The sequence below is a fragment of the Eubalaena glacialis genome, chromosome 8 (assembly GCF_028564815.1).
Source record: "Eubalaena glacialis isolate mEubGla1 chromosome 8, mEubGla1.1.hap2.+ XY, whole genome shotgun sequence".
Lineage (NCBI taxonomy): Eukaryota > Metazoa > Chordata > Mammalia > Artiodactyla > Balaenidae > Eubalaena > Eubalaena glacialis.
The window spans coordinates 3836496-3854825 of record NC_083723.1 but is presented as its reverse complement, the minus strand read 5'-3'; the positions used below and the strand labels follow the sequence as shown (position 1 = coordinate 3854825).

The 18330-nt window shown below is 38.6% G+C and overlaps 1 pseudogene; it reads left to right on the top strand.

The window, feature by feature from the left end:
- Positions 1 to 15152: 15152 nt before the first annotated feature.
- On the top strand, positions 15153 to 16905 carry LOC133097049 (tigger transposable element-derived protein 1-like; annotated as a pseudogene).
- The last annotated feature ends 1425 nt before the right edge of the window (positions 16906 to 18330 follow it).

Below are 18330 nucleotides of genomic sequence, written 5' to 3'. Positions count from 1 at the left end.
GGGAGAAAATATTTGCAAATGATGTGACTGACAAGGGATTAGTCTCCAAAATTTAGAAACAGCTCATGTAGCTTTATGTCATCAATACAAACAACCCAATCAAAAAATTGCACATTCTTCATTTCTGTGACAGTGTTTTTGATTGCTATAGGTTCCTTTTGATTCTTTCTTAGAGTTTACATCACTCTGCCTACATTACCCTTCTGTTCTTACATATTGCCCACTTTTTCTATTATAGCACTTAGCTTATAATAATAGTTGCTTTAAATTCCCAGATAATTCCAAAATTTCTGCCATATCTTAGTCTGGTTTTCTTGCTTACTCTGTCTCTTCAAACTATGTTTTTTGTCTTTTAGTGTGTCTGGTAACTGCTGAAATCTGGACATGAGGTACTGGGTAAGAGAAAATAAGGTTTAAAATCCTTTTGTGTGACGTTTTCTTTTACATGGTGGGGATATGCTGTGTTTACTGCCTGCTCTACATGTAGGTGTCAGAGGCTAACATTTTCCCTTGTGCCCTTATTTTTGTCTCTCTGGCTGTCCTCAGGTTTCCTTTAGATATTTTTTTCTTTAACAGTGTCTGAGATGCACAGCTCTTTTCATTGTATCACATAGTATCTCTATTTATATGGTGATATGGTGGGGTTTTTTAGAAAGTATTTTTTCTATATTGTATCTTTTCTTTGCATTTATAACAAAATTCACTTCAACAATCACAGAATCCTTTTCCTCCAATGCCACAAATTGTTTTTCAAATGAAAGAACTGGTACCGATGCTTATCAAAATATAGAAGACAACTGATATTTTATATAAAACCACTTTATATGTTAACTTGTTCCCCAAAAACATTTTTTTTTTTTTGGCCTGGCTAAAAAAGGGCAAGCAGGGAAACTATTTCTATAACTGTGTATCAGTCTTTTAGTGAGCCTGTGCTTCTCAGCTCTGGGTTTTTGTTTATTTGTTCTTTCTTAGATGAGACAGGAAATCTAGAAAAGGCTGGAGTTGGATAGTTCCCTTCACCGGGCTGGTTAGGTTCTGGTAAAATAGTTTCTCTGAGGCCAGGCCTTGTTAAGAAAATCAGAATGCTCTGGGCATACTTCTAAATGGCAACTTTTCTCTCCCCTGGCCAAAAGCATAAATGGAGTTTTCTCTGCCCTTTACTTGGAAAACCTGGTCAGGTTCCTGGGGATAAAACTCACCAATTGTGGGGACTCCCCTCACACTGGGCCTGTGGGTTTTTAGCTCTTAAACTCTTCCACATGGTGCCTCCAGAAATTTGTTAATCACAATTTACATTGTACTCCTGGGCTTTTGTGCTGCTGAGTTATGATTCTCTGTTTCCATCTGCCCATCTCTTCAATGTTGAGGGCAGTCATCTTCCCTGTGTCCTCAGTTCTCTAAGGATCTAAGATGAATTCTCGATTTTCAGTTTGTTCAGCTTTTTATTTTATTTTATTTTATTTGTGGAACAGGAGTGATGACCTTCAAGCTCCTTACATGTGAGACCAAAAACCAGAAATCTCCATGTACTTCTTTAAATGCAGGAAAAAAGACAAGATGCCTGATTTCACTGCTGTTATGCATGGCACTAGAAGTTCTGGATAACACTTGCAGACCAGCAAAAGAGACAAAGCATGTATTTTTTTTAAAAAATTAAGTAGAATGTCCATTATTTATAGATTTTTATGGGCAAGTGCAGAAAACATATTGGATATACTACTAAAAGTAAAAAGACTACAACAAATTTTCTAGCACAGATTTAAAAATAATCTAGACCATTCCTTTATACTGGCGAGAGCAAAAATACATACCTAGGACCTAAGCCCACAGAGAAAGCACAACTACTCTCTGAAGAAAATTCTTAAACCTTAGAGTACAAAGAAAGAAAAATATATTATTTAACCACAAATTAACATATAAATTTATAATTTAATGAAATCAAATTAAAAACTCAGCTGGATTTTTTTCAAGTGCTTTTTTGAAAAGAAGTTATCTAAAAATTTATAGGAAAAATAAAGTTCCATGAATAAATTAGTCTTGAGAAAATAAAAGAGAGAATTGTCATACAAGAATTTAAGATAGAATGTAATGTAATGTAATAATAATAATGCTTATGTTAATAATAATAAAATGACATGATACTACGGTACCAATTAAAATATAGACTCACAACAGAAAAGCAAGCTCAGAAATAAATGCTCATAAAACAGATAAAACTTGATATAAGAGTGGTACCAACAAATCAATAATAAAAAAATATTAAATAGCTTTCTTGGGGAAGACTGTTCACCACACATGAAATTTAAGCTGGGTCTGTATCATTCACTAACTACAAGATGGATGCAGAATTAAGGGCTTGAAAGTGAAACATAACATAAAACTAAGAGATGAAAATATAGAAAAATATCTTTGTGATATAGAAGTAAGGAATTGCCTCTTTGGTAATATTAAACATTCACAAACCATGAAGATCAGAACTTACTGGAGGGGCTTCCCTGGTGGCGCAGTGGTTGAGAATCTGCCTGCCAATGCAGGGGACACGGGTTCGAGCCCTGGTCTGGGAAGATCCCACATGCCGCGGAGCAACTAGGCCCATGAGCCACAACTACTGAGCCTGCGCGTCTGGAGCCTGTGCTCCGCAACAAGAGAGGCCGCGATAGTGAGAGGCCCGCGCACCGCGATGAAGAGTGGCCCCCGCTTGCCACAATTAGAGAAAGCCCTCGCACAGAAACGAGGACCCAACACAGCCAAAAATAAATAAATAAATAAAAATAGTAAAAGCCCTGTTTAAAAAAAAAAAACTTACTGGAACTTACTCCACCCAAATTTGAAATATCTGTTCAACCGAGAGAGACAAATAGGAGGCCACCTGACAGATGATGGACTGAGAGAAGATTAATTGAAATGTAAAAACTTGACAAGGACTAATATTTAAGACTATATCAGAGTCTTAAAAATGTAAACAAATACAGGAAAACTAATAAAAATGCAATTCATCAAAGACAGAAAATAAGTTAATAATAAAAGGGAAACCTAAAAAGCTAACAATTTCAGAAAAAGATGGTTAAATTCATTAGTAGGTAGATATTTTCAAAGAAAAGCAACAGTAAGATATCATTCTGCCAACCACCTAGCTCATGGCTTGGTAGCCAAAACAAGCAGGCTGCCTGTTTTTCTGCAGTACACAAGCTAAGGATGATTTATGTATTTAAATGGTTGGAGGAAAAATCAAAAGAAGCATAATATTTCATAAAGTGAAAATTACTGAAATTTATATTTCAGTGTCCATATAAAGTGGTATGAATGTAAATTTTTTAAAATAATTTTTAAAAGGATATTCTACACCAATCAGCTTGATAAAAACAAGAAAGGTAATTATAAATGTGGTGGAATATATGGGAAAATAAGCCTCCACATACCTTAGGTAAGAATGCAAACTTGTGCATCATTTTTGGGAAGCAACATGGCAGTACTTATTATGTAGAGATAATGAAGACATATAACCTATGATTCACAAGCCCTTCTCCTGAGTATACCTCTCCCAGAGAAATTCACAGGTCCACAAGGCGACATTCATGGGACTAATCTTGGTTTCAATATTTGTGGTATAACAAGTTCGGAACAACTTAAATGTTAATTCCTAAGAAAATAGGCAAATAAAATATGATGTTTACATGAAGAGAATACCTTGAAATATTAAAACCAATATATTCTATCTACGTAAGGCAACATTGGTGATCTTAAACGCTTAGGGTTATGTATTAAAAAAAGAAAAGACAGAAGAACATCTATAGCACAATAGCACTTATAAAATTTTAAAATGTATACATCCAAGACATTACGAGATTCATTCAACAAAGCACTGAGTGACAATTATAGATCACACATTGTCCTAAGTGTTGGAGATTATCAGGGAGCAAAACAGAAAAAAAAACCCTTGTCCTATCAGAATGTACATTTTAGTGGTGGAAACTGACAATAAACTAACTAAATTAGTAAATGACAGAAAGTATAAGGACTACAGCGAATAAAAGAGCAGGAAAGGGCTGAACAAACAAAGGAGATTAAGCAGCAGCATCCAGTGAGAAGGGAGGAAAATCAGAAGATTCTGAGGAGAGATTTTCATAAGGAAGGTGGTCAGAGATGTCAAATGCTGCTGAGTGAACAGAATGGGGACCAATGGAGTGACGTCAGCGGTGTACTATGACGTCATAGTAACCCATCAAGAGCAGATTCCCTGGGATTGGGGGGACCAGTGCCCAGAGGACTGACTGTGAGGAGACGAGGTTAAGTGGGTACAGCAAATACGTGCAACCCTTTCAAGCTGTGCTGTGCAGAGAAGCAAAGAAATGAGGCATCAGCTGGTGAGGACCCGCACTCAGGAGTAGGTGTGCCGTTTAGTTTCAGTGTGGGGTGTTGGCATGTCTGTGGCCGAAGGGAAGAGAGAAGTCAGTGATCAAGGGGAAAAGAGATTAGTTGCAGCTGCAAAATAGTCACAGACATGGGCAGGATTAGTACCCTAAGTAGTAGAGCAGCAGTAGCCTTTGGGTAGAGAAAGGGCACTTTGCCATCGTCCAGGATGGAGCATCCAGGCTGTAGATGCAGATGTGCGGAGTCGGAGGACTTGATGGCAGGAAAATAAGCTTCTTCCCATCATTTCTTCTCTCCATAAAGTGTGAGGAAGGACCATTAGCTGCAACACTTTTGGAGAGTCTTATGAAAGTAGTTTCACCCTCTCGAGCTGTGAATCCTGGGTTCTGGGCCCAGTTGTGTTCAGATGAAGTGAAAAGTTTTCACAGGCTCCTTTCTCCCACCCCACCCCAGAAGGTAGCCCTTGGGAGATGCAAGGGGGCTTTGTCCACACGTGGCCCATGGACCTGCCCTCACTGGTGGTCAGAGACAATAGAGTTCCACAGATAAAGGTAGAGAAGCGCTTCTGAATCATGGCAGGGGAAAAAGACCCTCAAAAAGGGGAAGGAAAAGGTGGGACATGGAAAACCAAATCAGCATTAAGAACATATCATAAGCAGGTCAGTATTCCACCTACGGTGGCCGCATATTCGTGGATTGTGAAATCAGTGAAGTGGGGTAAAGATCAGCATTTTAAAAATGAAAGAGAATGGAAGAGAAGAGAAAAGACTAGAAAAAAATGAAATTATGAGCATTCATCTCATGGATACACACATATGTGTGAGTACTGTGTCATGATGTAGGGTGTATTCACACTGTCAGTTGTTCTTATTCTGCTGGAAAACAGACTCACAGACATAGTAAACAAACTTATTGTTACCAAAGGGGATAGCGGGGGGGGGGATAAATTAGGAGTTTGGTATTAACATATGCACACTACCATATATTTAACAGGTAAACAACAAGGACATACTGTATAGTACAGGGAACTATACTCAATATCATGTAATAACCTATAATGGAAAAAAATCTGAAAATGAATATGTATATACATACATGTATATATATAACTGAATCACTTTGCTGTACACTTGAAACAACATTGTAAATTAACTAGACTTCAATTTAAATTTTTTTAATTAAAAAAATGATAAGGGAGATGAAAGGGAAAAAAATATAGATTTAGAGCAGTATTTCCTAAATTCTTAGAAAGACAATGTTCCTTAGCGCACTAAGCTGTGGATGAACTCAATGTGACATCCTCTGGAACAATCTTCTCCCCACCCCCAAAAATTTCATCCACAAGATGCAATTTTGTTTCTTGCCTCTAGAGGCCTGTGTTTATTTATACTCCTCATGTTATAAATGCTGCATTTTCAGTTTTTTAAACATCTTCTGAATTTTCTCTGGAATCTGCTTTATGATTAGAAAATACTGTTAGAAATGCATTTTATAAGGGTTTTTTTTTTTTCCTCTTGAAGATATTAGCTTACAGATTTGGCTTGTATAAGTTGTGATGAGTTGAAAAAGCAGCAGTGAATGGTACTGTTTTGTGCTATCTATAGAACATTGTGGGATCGTTTTCTTTGTCACTCCAATACTTTGTTCTTCACTGCCCTTCAAACTGCATTGTATTATCCTTTGGGTTAGTCTGAATGGAAGTGGACATATTCAGAAATTAGATTTAGAAAAAAATAAAACAAAATGTGCATATCTCTCAAAGACATTTTGCCATTCTAAATATTTCATCAGAGAAGTAATAGCAGTTTAACCATACTTCCATTCCTTTCGCAAGGTGATAATATTTTCTAGAGAACTATTACCTCTCCTTACACTTATACACTCATATTTTCCATATGAAACACTACAGAATTGTATATATTATTTTCCTTAGTTATATCTGCATTTTATTTCCTCCTTTTTGAGACAGAAAATGCAGTTTCTGTGTTGCTGTAACCTATTTATGCAAATCTCCTGGTTACGCCATTGCAGATTTTTTAAAGGACTCTGATCACTTTTATTGTGTTTTAAATTACTAAAAATATACAATGCAGATTTTATTTTTATACCACAGCAGAAGCAAAGAACCCAATCATTTACCCATGCCCAACCCAGCCTGGCACTGCTCAGGCACCCACCCAGCTGTTCCCAGTGTTTTGGTTCCCAATAAAGCAGTCAGCTGTACAACATTTCCAGGCTCAGGACAGAGACATTACTTTAGCCACAGTTGTCTTTGAAACAACTTTATCGTGCTTAGAAATAGTCAGAAACCTTGAGAGCAGGAAGTTTTGCTCTGGAAATCTGGCAGAATATTCTGAGTCAAAGGAAAGGAAGCAGCAGCATTGAAAAAGAAAAAGTTAGCTACACTCTTGATGCTGTTGAGAAGGCAGAGGGAGAGGGATTCCTTCAGGAATAAACCCATCTGAGGGCTTTAGGTTCTGGGGGGCTGGCACTGGAACCCCAGTCCTGTCAAATGTACACTCTCCTCCTCCTCAACCCCACTGGAAGCTGTCTTTTCCCTAAGGAAGGTTGTTGCTAAATATTTGAAGGAATGATGGATAAGAATTTTCCAAAATTAACGACAGACATCCAACCACACATCCAGGAAGTTCAGAGCACATCAAGCAGGGTAAATACTGAAAAAAGTTTACACTGAGGCATATCATATTCAAACTACAGAAAACAAAACCAAGACAAAGTCTTGAAAGAAGCCAAAAGGAAAAAAAAATCTCACTTATAGAGGATCAAGGGTAAGTATTATAGCAGACTTCTCATCAGAAATCATGCAAGCAAGAGGAGAATGGAGAGAAATATTTACTGTTGAAAGAAGAAAACCTAGGCTGGAAAATAAGATTTCAAAAGGGTTTATTAATTTTATGGAGGGAGGGAGTATTATTTTTAACAACTTTTTGGTGTATAATTGATTTATCATAAACTGCACGTCTAAATTGTATAATTTAATAAGTTTTGACATATGTATATGCCTGTGAAGCCATTACCACAACACAAGATAATGAATATATCCATCACCCTCCCAAAGATTTTTTGTGTAATTCCTGTAATTCCTCCCTTCTAGGCTACCTTGCCCCTCCTCCCCAGCAATCTGTGATCTGCTTTCCTCTGTCACTATAGATTAGTTTGCATTTTCTGTAACTTCATGCAGTATATTCTTTTATGTCTGGCTTCTTTCACTCAGCATAATTATTTTGAGAATTATCCACATTGTAGTATATATATATCAACAGTTGATTCCTCTTTATCATGATTGTGGATTTCATTTAAGGATATTCCACAATTTGTTTACCTATTCACCTATTTATTTGGCTATTTGGGTTGTTTCCAGTTTGGGGCTATTATGAATAAAGCAGCTGTGGACAGAAGAAGGAGAAGGGGAAGAAGGGGAGGAAGAGGGGGATGGGAGGGGAGAGGAGGGGGAGAAGGAGGAAGAGCTGACCCCTCCAGTTGAGCCAATAAGGCCACTGAGGAGAGGTGATTTTCCTAGTTCACTTTTCTCCTCTACGGAGATTCATGACACAAAGACACATGGATACATATTCCCTGGCTTCCCCTCTCCCCCCGCACACCCCCTTCAGCCTTCCTCTGTTTCATCTCTGGAAATCACGCTGGAAGACTGATATCTATGCAAACTAGATTGATCCAACTAATGTGATCATGGTTCCCCAACACTCTCTGCTCCAGTGACCCTCCAACTCACAATACAGTGGTCACCCAGAGTAACTAACTTGTCATCACCCACAAGCAGCCAACACCTGGAGTCCCAAGGCCCAGCGTTGTCGTGCTCCCACCACAAACTCTGAACTTCCAGCTTGCTTGCCTCCATGTTTCCACAGCTTCTACTCTCCAGGTTCATCACATCTGCCAGCCAGTGACCCTTCTGTGTTTGCAATCTCTACAGTCCTCACTGACCTATCTTCCCCTCATAGTCCAACACACAAACCACACTCTGGCCAACACTTAACTGTTTTCCATTTGTCCTTCCCCCACATGTCTTCACCTTCATCATTTAATCATCCACTTGTTGCCCCATGGCTCAGGTGTCTGACGTGGCAGAGACAGACACAAATGCTGCCACAAGAGACCCTTTTCTTCCAAACTCAAGAGTAGCCACCATTTCATTTGCATCTCCCTAATAAGGTACCACTCCCCTATTTGACTCACTAGCTATATTAAATATATAAAGTTTCCCTCCAATAATCTATCAATCTCTTTATCTGAGATGCAGATCCACATTTTTAATTTTAAAAATAAAATAGAGTATCAAGGGGCTCCTGCATACAGATGTGCAGTATGTGCACTGCACAAAGGCAACTGGCTGAGGGCCAGAGCAGAAACTACAATCCAGTCTGGACTGAGGCACATGGCTTCCACATTTTGGATAATTTGTCTGATGTGAGACGGAGTTCTTTGGCAGTTGGTCCACCCAGAGGAGATGATTTTATAATTTGTGCAATTCTGCATCTGGCATTAATTTCTTCTCATCTCCCTCCAACACACACACAGGCATACACAGACACACACACACACACACACACACACACACTTCATCATTTCCATCAACACCTTCTCTTTCATCTCATGAAGGTCAAATTTCTCATATTGTTTAGATTTTTCTACGTGCATGCATTCTTCGTCTCATCACCTTGACCTTTCTCTGGAATCTTCCTCCAGCATTTTTTCTCTCTTACATCATCAAGCTTTCTAGCATGACTAATTTTCAAAACAATCTCAGAACTAGGAAAAGACTTGCAAAGTAACTTTTGTAACAGAATGAATCCCTGAGCCAGGGATTTTCTGGGACACCAACTAGGTTAGGGGAATTAAAAATGAGTTGACGTAGATAAATTATTACACAGAAAAGAATTGTCAATTAACTTGCTTTAAAAATGTGTCAACATAGTGGGCATGGTATATCATTCCATATCTTTGTGTTGTCTTCAATTTCTTTCATCAATGTCTTATAGTCTTCAGAGTACAGATTGTTCACCTCCTTGGTTAAATTTATTCCTCAGTATTTTATTTTTATGCAATAGTAAATGGGATTTTTTTCTCAGTTTCTCTTTCTGATAGTCCATTGTTCATGTATAGAAAAGCAACAGATTTCTGTATATTAATTTTGTGTCCTGCAACTTTAGTGAATTCACTTATTACTTCTAATAGTTTCTTGGTGGAATCTTTAGGATTTTTTATATATAGTGTTTATCTGCAAACAGTGACAGTTTTACTTCTTCCTTTCCAATTTGAATTCCTTTTATTTATTTTTCTTGTCTGATTGTTGTGTCTAGGACTTCCAGTACTATGTTGAATAAAGTGGTGAGAGTGGCATCCTATTTTTTTTTATTTCAGTTATTTTATTCTTTAGCTCTGTTTGGTCCTTTATATTTTCTCTTTGGTAAACTTCTCACTGTGTTCATCCATTCTTGTTCCAAGTTCATTGAGCACCTTTATGATCATTACCCTGAATTCTTTATTTGGTAGATTGCTTGTCTCCACTTCACTTAGTTCTTCTTTTTACCTTGTTTCTTCATTTGAAGCATATTCCTCTATCACCTCATTTTACCTAATTATCTGTTTTGTTTTATTTTATTTGTATTAGGTAGGGTGGTTATGTTTCTTGACTTTAGAGAAGTGGCCTTATGTAGGACATGTCCTATGTGTCCCAGCAGCACACTCCCCTCTGCTCACCAGAGCTATATGCTCTAAGGGTGCCTCTTATGTGGGCTGCATGGGACCTTCTGTAGTGGCCAGGCTAACGACTATGGGCACTCTGGTAGGTGGGGCTAGTCCTTGGCCTGATTGGTTGCTAGGTCCTGCCTTGGACCTGGATGCTACTGGCCCACTGGTGGGCTGGGATGCATCCTTGTATGTCTGGCTGTGCCAGCTGGAGCATCCCAGGGCTGGCACCACCCTGCTGGTGGGTGGAACCAGCTCCCAGGGTGGGTGCTTGCAGGGCTCAGGTAGTCCCAGGGCTGGTGCCAGCACACTGTGGGTGTGACTGAGTCTCCATGTGGCTGGCTGCTCTGCCTGGTGTGTCCCAGGACTGGTACTAACTGGATGATTGGCAGGTAAACCCTCACCACTAATAGACCAAAGGGAGGATTCCAAAATGGTGCTTGCTGACACCAGTGTCCTTGTGGTAGAACGAGCTCCCAAATTTGGCTGCCACTAACATTTATGTTCCTGGGCAGGGCGCGGGGATGTCCCAGTTGCCTCCTACCTCTCCAGGAGGCTCTCCAATGTCAGCAAGTGGGTCTGACCCAATTTTCTTTCAAAGTGTTGCCTCTGTGTTGGGTCTTGAAGCACGTGAGGTTCTGTGTGAACCCTTCAAGACCAAAGTGTTTGTTTCCTACAACCCCCCAGCTCTCCCATATGCAAGCCCCACTGCCCTTCAAAGCCAGATGCTCTTGGTGCAGAACCCCCAGCCTAGGGAGCCCGATGTGGGGATTAGACCCTCACTCCTTTGGGAGAAGCTCTGAAATTGTGATTTCCTCCTCTTTGTGGGTTACCAACCCAGGGGTATGGGTCTTTATTGCATCTCTGCCCCTCCTACTCATCTCATTGTTGTTCTTTCTTTATATCTTTAGTTGTGGAAAATCTTTTCTGCTTATCTTCAGGTCATTCTCATAGATAGTTGCTTTGCAATTAGTTGCAATTTTGATTTGCCCATGGGAGAAGGTAGGCTCAGAGCCTTCCTACTCCATCACCTTGACCACACTCCCTCCTCCATGAATTCTGAGCAGGAAAAGAGCATGCTGGGTCAGTCCCTCTATATGGCTGGATCTGTGGTATAAATGCTCTAGTAAGCTGGAAACTGACACCATGTGAGGTCATCTATTTCATGAGTGTTACTCAAAGGATATTTAAGAATAGCTTTGGTGTGATGAATTGGGAGATTGGGATTGACATATATACACTAATATGTATAAAATGGATAACTAATAAGAACCTGCTGTATAAAAAAATAAATAAAATAAAATTCAAAAAAATAGCTTTGACACAGGACAGAAATAATGAACACTGTCAATTCTTGCTCTGTGTTATAAAAAAATGGTATAAAAATGAGACTATTTCTTCTTCTTTTAATTCTCTTATGGTGCCACTTATTTAGTTACATCATAGGTCACTTGTATCACCTCAGCATTTGTTTGGACATCAATGAGGTAAGAAACAGCCATAATTCTATTCTAATTGGTAAAGACCTACAGAGTGCAAGGCACCAGAAGAACACAGAGATGCACTGGACAAGCATTTTATACACAAGAAACTTACAGTGTAGGATTGGAGAAATAGGACAATCATCCAAATCAAATTCCCTCTATTCCCTTTAGCATCTGGGTTCACCGAAGAATCGGATTTCTCTGGAGGGATCATGTCTAAAAAATGTTATGTATTGGCAATCCCTACTTATCTGTTTCCTTTGGAAAGTAAAAAAAAAAAAAAAAAAAGTATATTTGGACAAAGATAACAACAAGTTTGTCATAAATATTTCTGCCATTGATTGAAACTATTCAATAATTACAAACATCTGAAAGATCATATCCAACCTCAAGCTTTTAAAAATTCAAATAATTCCAATTGCCTAGTTTTTGATTCTTCATCTGTTATATGTGTGTATCTAACTGGAAACTATTTGAGACAGAGCACTGAAATCTAATACATTAAACTTGTACATTAATCTACCAAGAGAGTCCCAGACCTTTTACTGCTTTGTGAATTCTGAATTTTCCCCCAGGAAAGTAGACACCAAAGCAAAAGGGAGAACTTTTGAACCAAAGCACCAACTCACATGGGAAAATGTAACTTCATAATTAAACGTTATTTTTTCTTCTTCCATTGATTCCCTTGGAGTGAATAAGAAAGGGGAGTTTTTCCTTCTTTTGCAGTTGCCAACCCTTCTTCCATCTTTATCATCTCTGATGACCAGCGCCAAATCATTTCACTGCCTTGGATGTAAGGAAGCAGCCCTGGCCTCCATATTTAGAGGGGAACCCATCCTGGCATTGGTTCCTGGGAATTTATCTACAAATAGTCTAGCTAGATAGGGAATTCTGCAGCAGAGAAATGAGTATAATCATGGCCTGTTAAAAATGAAAAATCAGAATATAGAACCTTACTGTGGAGGCACCACAGAGCTCCTGTAACATTCACTCCCAGGACCCTAGAGAGGTTGCACACCTATTTCAGAATACAAGAGGGAGCTGCATGAAGCATGCTACCCATATAACTCCTGTGATAGACGGTGACAGATGGAGCATGTGATGATGGACACAGCTGTAGCTGGGCCAGGACCAAAGAAGAGAGAAAGCTCTACATTCCAAGCAAATGTTTCTAATTATCTGCTTCTTTTTAATATGGGAAATGCTATTGTAACTGTCTTCTAAATATTGAACACAAAGCATACCATATTAATTTCCATCTAGGACTTCAAGATGCTATCCATTCTATGCCAAAGACACCCACCACCCCAATTCCTACTATATTAGAGTATTAATATAATTACAATATGCCTGGTTCTAGAACGTATGTTCAAAACTTATTTATTGCAGTCATTTCTTCCTCCAAAGCTGTCACTCAATGGATGAAAGAGAAATAGAACATTGATTGTAAATCAACTATACTTGAACAAAATAAATTTTAAAAATAAAAATAGAAAATAAGAAATAGAACTTTGAAAGAAGCTGTTATCTTTCCAGATAAGTTTCTTTGTTCCCTTTTGTTTCGCAACTTTATTCCTATTGCAAAGTAGAGTAGTGGAAAAAAATCAGAAAACAATGGATTTTAAGTGTAGCTCTCCTATGTAACATTGAAGAAAATTTATTTAACCTTTCTGAGATGCACTTTGAAAAAAATTCAAAGAATGGCATTAGTTCTCTTATAAATTTAATTTGAGGATGAAATACAGTAATGATTAATGTTAACCTTCTAACAGTGAGATAGATAACAACTACTAAGTATTTGTCAAATGTAGGAATAGATAATCTTATCACTATTATAACTTTTATTATCTCTATTTCTATTAAGAATATTTTAGAAAATGGATGTGGCTCTTTTTTCACTGTACTCATTTTCCTCTTTGATGACTTAAGATCGTGACACCATGAACCAGTTATGCAGCCAAGTTGGACCTCGGCTAGGGCAAAATCAGGAGTCAGCCCTGCAGGAAGAGCAGGGACAAAGTCAACATTCCCCGGTATGTCTGGGTACTCGCACCCACAGAGAATGTACTCATTGACTCTGGACAAAAGCACTCTTCCTGCAACATCTTGGCCTTGTAGCTCCACTGCTCTGAGTTTCTACTTCTTCAAATGCTCTATGGGGTTAGTGAGAAATACCACTGAAGTTTCTGGATGCATGATCTATATTAAAATTCTAGCATTGTGCCTGGAGTTTAAGTCCCCAATCCACGACAGTCGTTGCTATTGCTGATTGTGTTCATTTCAGTTTTATTTTGATTTTGTGTCCCAAATCAGCTTCACTCTAGGTCTTCCCCTTCTGGATCTATAGATACACCACACACACATACCACATAAACACACATACCTCATTCATGACAGTTTCAGATCCAAGCTCTCTGTGAGCAAACCTGATAGGTTTGAGCCATTCCATCAGACCAGGGATTCTCTGTGCCATAGACAAGACCCAGCCCACAATGCCCCAGGAGACAAGGTCTGGGCGTCTATGTTCCCCCAAGCTGCAGACTCTCCTCAGCATCTGGGCTGAGAAGATGCATCCCATAAGATTGTGTGATGTGCCATCCCTGCAGGTTTCCTGGTACTCCTGCTTCTTCCAGGCCTGGAATTTAGTGGCTAAGGCAGCCTGCTGCCTTGTCAGAATTTTGCTGTTTCTCCTCTGAACTGGAGCTTCACCCCTACATCTCAATTTAGGGTTTGGAATCCTTCCCCCTTGGACAAACCTCCTGGATGGAGAACTTGTTAAGTCATGAAGATCTCTCTCCCAGATTTCCCACCACTTCAACTTGACTACTGGCTGCAGGGATTTTCAATGACCCCACCACAACCTCTGGAGGTTGCATCTCAGGTTATTTTGTGAGAGATCCTGAGGGGAAAACTTTTGGAAAGTGGATGAGATTGTGATTTTATATTGATGAAACTGCTCTATTTAAAATGGAGCTACTCAATTTGTCCCTAAGTTGATGATGTCTATGAAAATATAAACTTTATTAAGAGAGATCAATTAATCATATTTATTCACATTTAACAAATCTACTAAATATAAATATAAATGTCCCAGTATTTACCTAAACTTCACCATCCTCGGAAGCAAGGAATTCTTCCTGAATTATAAGGTATATATGGGTATACCTTATTTTATTGTGCTTTGCTTTATTGAGTTGCACAGATATTGCATTCTTTACAAATTGAAGTTGTGACAACCCTGTGCAGAGCAAGTCTATCAGCGCCTATTTTTCCAACAGCATTTGCTCACTTCGTGTCTCTGTATCACATTTTGTTAATTCTTGCAATATTTCAAACTTTTCATTATTATTCTATTTTTATGGTGATCTGTGATCAGTTATCTTTGATGTTACTTTATAATTATTTGGGGACTCCACAAATCACACCCATTTAAGACAGCATACTTAATTGATAAGTGTTCTGACTGCTCCACCCATTGGTAGTTTTCCCATCTCTCTCCCTCCCTCCAGGCTTCCCTGTTCCCTGAGACACAACAAGATTGAAATTAGGCCAATTAATAACCCCACAATGGCCTCTAAGTGTTCAAGTGAAAGGAAGAATCATGCATCTCTCAATTTAGATCAAAATCTAGAAATGATTAATCTCAGTGAGGAGCGCAGGTCAAAAGCTGAGATAGGCTGAAAGGTAGGCTTCTTGCACCAAAGAGTTAGCCAAGCTGTGAATACAAAGGGAAAGTTCTTGAGGGAAATTAAAAGTGTTACTGCAGTGATCACACTAATGATAAGAAAGCAAACCTGCTTCATTGCTGATATGGAGAAAGTTGTAGTGATCTGGATAGAAGATCAAATCAGCCACAACATTCTGTTAAGCCAAAGCCTAATCCAGAGCAAAGCCCTAGCTCTCTTCAATTCTATGAAAGCTGAAAGATGAGGAAGCAGCAGAAGAAAAGTTTGAAACCAGCAGAGGTTATTTTACAAAGTTTAAGGAAAAAAGCTGTCTCTGTAACATAAAAGTGCAAGCTGAAGCAGCAAGTGTTGATGTAGAAGCTGTAACAAGTTATCCAGAGGATCTTGACTAGATCATTAATGAAAGTGTTTACACTAAACAACAGATTTTCAATGTAGACGAAATAACCTTATGTTGGAAGAAGATGCCATCTAAGACTCTCATAGCTAGAGAGGAAAAGTCAATAGCTGGCTTCAAGCTTCAAAAGACAGCCTCTCTTGTTAGGGGCTTATGCAGCTAGTGATAAGTTGAAGCCAATGTTCACTCACCATTCTGAATTATGCTCAATCTACCCTGCTGTGCTCTATAAATGGAACAAAAAAGCCTGGATGACAGCACAACCGTTTTCAACATGGTTTACTGAGTATCTTAAGCTCACTCTTGAGACCTACTGCTCAGAAAAAAAGATTCCTTTCAAAGTATTACTACTCATTGACAATGCACCTGGTCACCCAAGAGCTCTGACAGAGATATACAGAGATTAATGCTATTTTCATGCTAGCTAACATAACATTCATTTTTAAGCCCATGGATCAAGGAGTAATTGTGAATTTCAAGTCTTATTGTTTAAGAAATACATGTTGTAAGCCTACAGCTGCCATAGATAGTGATTCCTCTGATGGATCTTGGCAAAGTCAATTAAAAACCTTCTGGAAAGGATTCACCATTCTAGATGCCAAGAAGAACATTTATGATTCATGAAAACAGGTCAAAATATCAACAGTAACTGGAGTTTGGAAGAAGTTGATTCCAACCCTCATGGATGACTTTGAGGGATTCAAGACTTCAGTGGAGGAAGTAACTGCAGGTGTGGTGGAAACAGCAAGAAACCTAGAATTAGAAGTGGGGCCTGAAGATATGACTGAATTGCTGCAATCTCAGGATAAAACTTGAACAAATTAGAAGTTGACTCACTGATGAGCAAAGAAAGTGGTTTCTTGAGATGGAATCTACTCCTGGTGAAGATGCTGTGAAGATTGTTAAAATGACAAAAAAGGGATTTAGAATATGACAGAAATTTAATTGATAAAGCAGCAGCAGGGTTTGAGAGGACTGACTGACTCCAATTTTGAAAGAAGTTCTACTGTGGGTGAAAAACTATCAAAACAGCATTGCATGCTACAGAAAAATCAGTAGTGAAAACAAGAGTCAATCAATGCGGCAAACTTCATTGTTGTCTTCTTTTAAGAAATGGCCACAGACACCACAATCTTCATCAACCACCACCCTGATCAGGCAGCAGCCACCAACATCCAGGCAAGACCCTCCACCAGGGAAAAGGTTATGACTCACTGAAAGCTCAGACAGTGGTTAACAATTTTTAGCAATAAAGAATTTTTTATTTAAGGTACTTACATAGTTTTTTTTTTTGACATAACAGTGTTGCACACTTAATAGACTACAGGATAGTGTAAACATAACTTTTATGTGCACTGGGAAATGAAAAATATTAATTTGAAACACTTTATTGTGATATTCACTTTATTGGGATGGTCTGGACAGAACCTGCAATATCTCTAAAATATGTCTGCAATTGCTTTCTAAATGCCTCTTCACTTTTTATTAAAACTAGTAACTAATGTTTATGTATTTACTATGTGCCATGCTCAGAACAATTCTAAGAGTCTTACATGAATTACCTCTTTTATTCTTCATGAGAAATACATGAGGGAAATACAGTATAGTCCCCACTTTACAGATGCGCAAACATTTGCTAACCCAAGGTTCAATTCTTTTTTTAATTATAAAATTCTATATATGTCAGGTATGACCTCCTCTACTTTGAGTTCAATACTTATAACAGGCATTATTTCATTGCAGTATTTTTATTTCTTCTAAAAGTTGTTCACAGATAAACAAATGAATATGTAAAAATGCATTCTGCTCCTGAACCCAAAATTGCCTTAGTTTATACCTAAAGGAAAACTAGTTGCTACTGAGGACCCCAAATATCCATACAGGGTCAGGAAATGAGCACAGTGATCCTAGGGCTTCACAAAGAGGTAATTAGACCACATAGGAAGCACAAAGGCCCAGTGAGAAGAGGTTTATAAGTGGGAATAAATGGGGGAGGGAGGGAGATATTTTATTTAAAAGTCACAATCTTATTAAAAAAAATTAAATTGGTTCCATATGCCAAGAAATACATGAACATGAAAATGCATGGCTTGGAAGCATTCTCTCTGTGTGGGAAGATGCAAGGGCAGAGGAGCATGGAATCAATGGTGTGTTCTACATACTGCCCTAAATATTGGCAAGGAAGCCAAATAGAGTATCTGTGTGGACCTGAGAGATTAACATAAACCCACATCAGCAGGCTTAATACTAAAGACCTGATTTTTTTCAAGACTCATACACTCCTAGCTTAAAATGGTATGGGGAACATTTTGATTGCCCTTTCCCATCGTGTGTGATGCCATAGAAACCCACTGTTGTTTCCATCCACCTGCTCCAGCCACATTACTCTCATAACATGGGATGCATCCTCCATGAATGCCCTGAGACTCTGTATATCTTCCAGGGAAGATGCAATCAAACCCAGGACACTATGGTGGAGAGCACTTCAGGGGTACATTTCTTGAGCTTGGCATCCAGATAGACTGGAATATTCACCAGAAGGGAAGCAGAACTGAGACCATTAGAAGAGAACAGATTGCTTTGTCTCGGGGGTGCCTCAAAGGAAACCGAAAGCCTAAACACATCTAAAAAGGAAAGTGCAGAATAAATCAATACACATGAA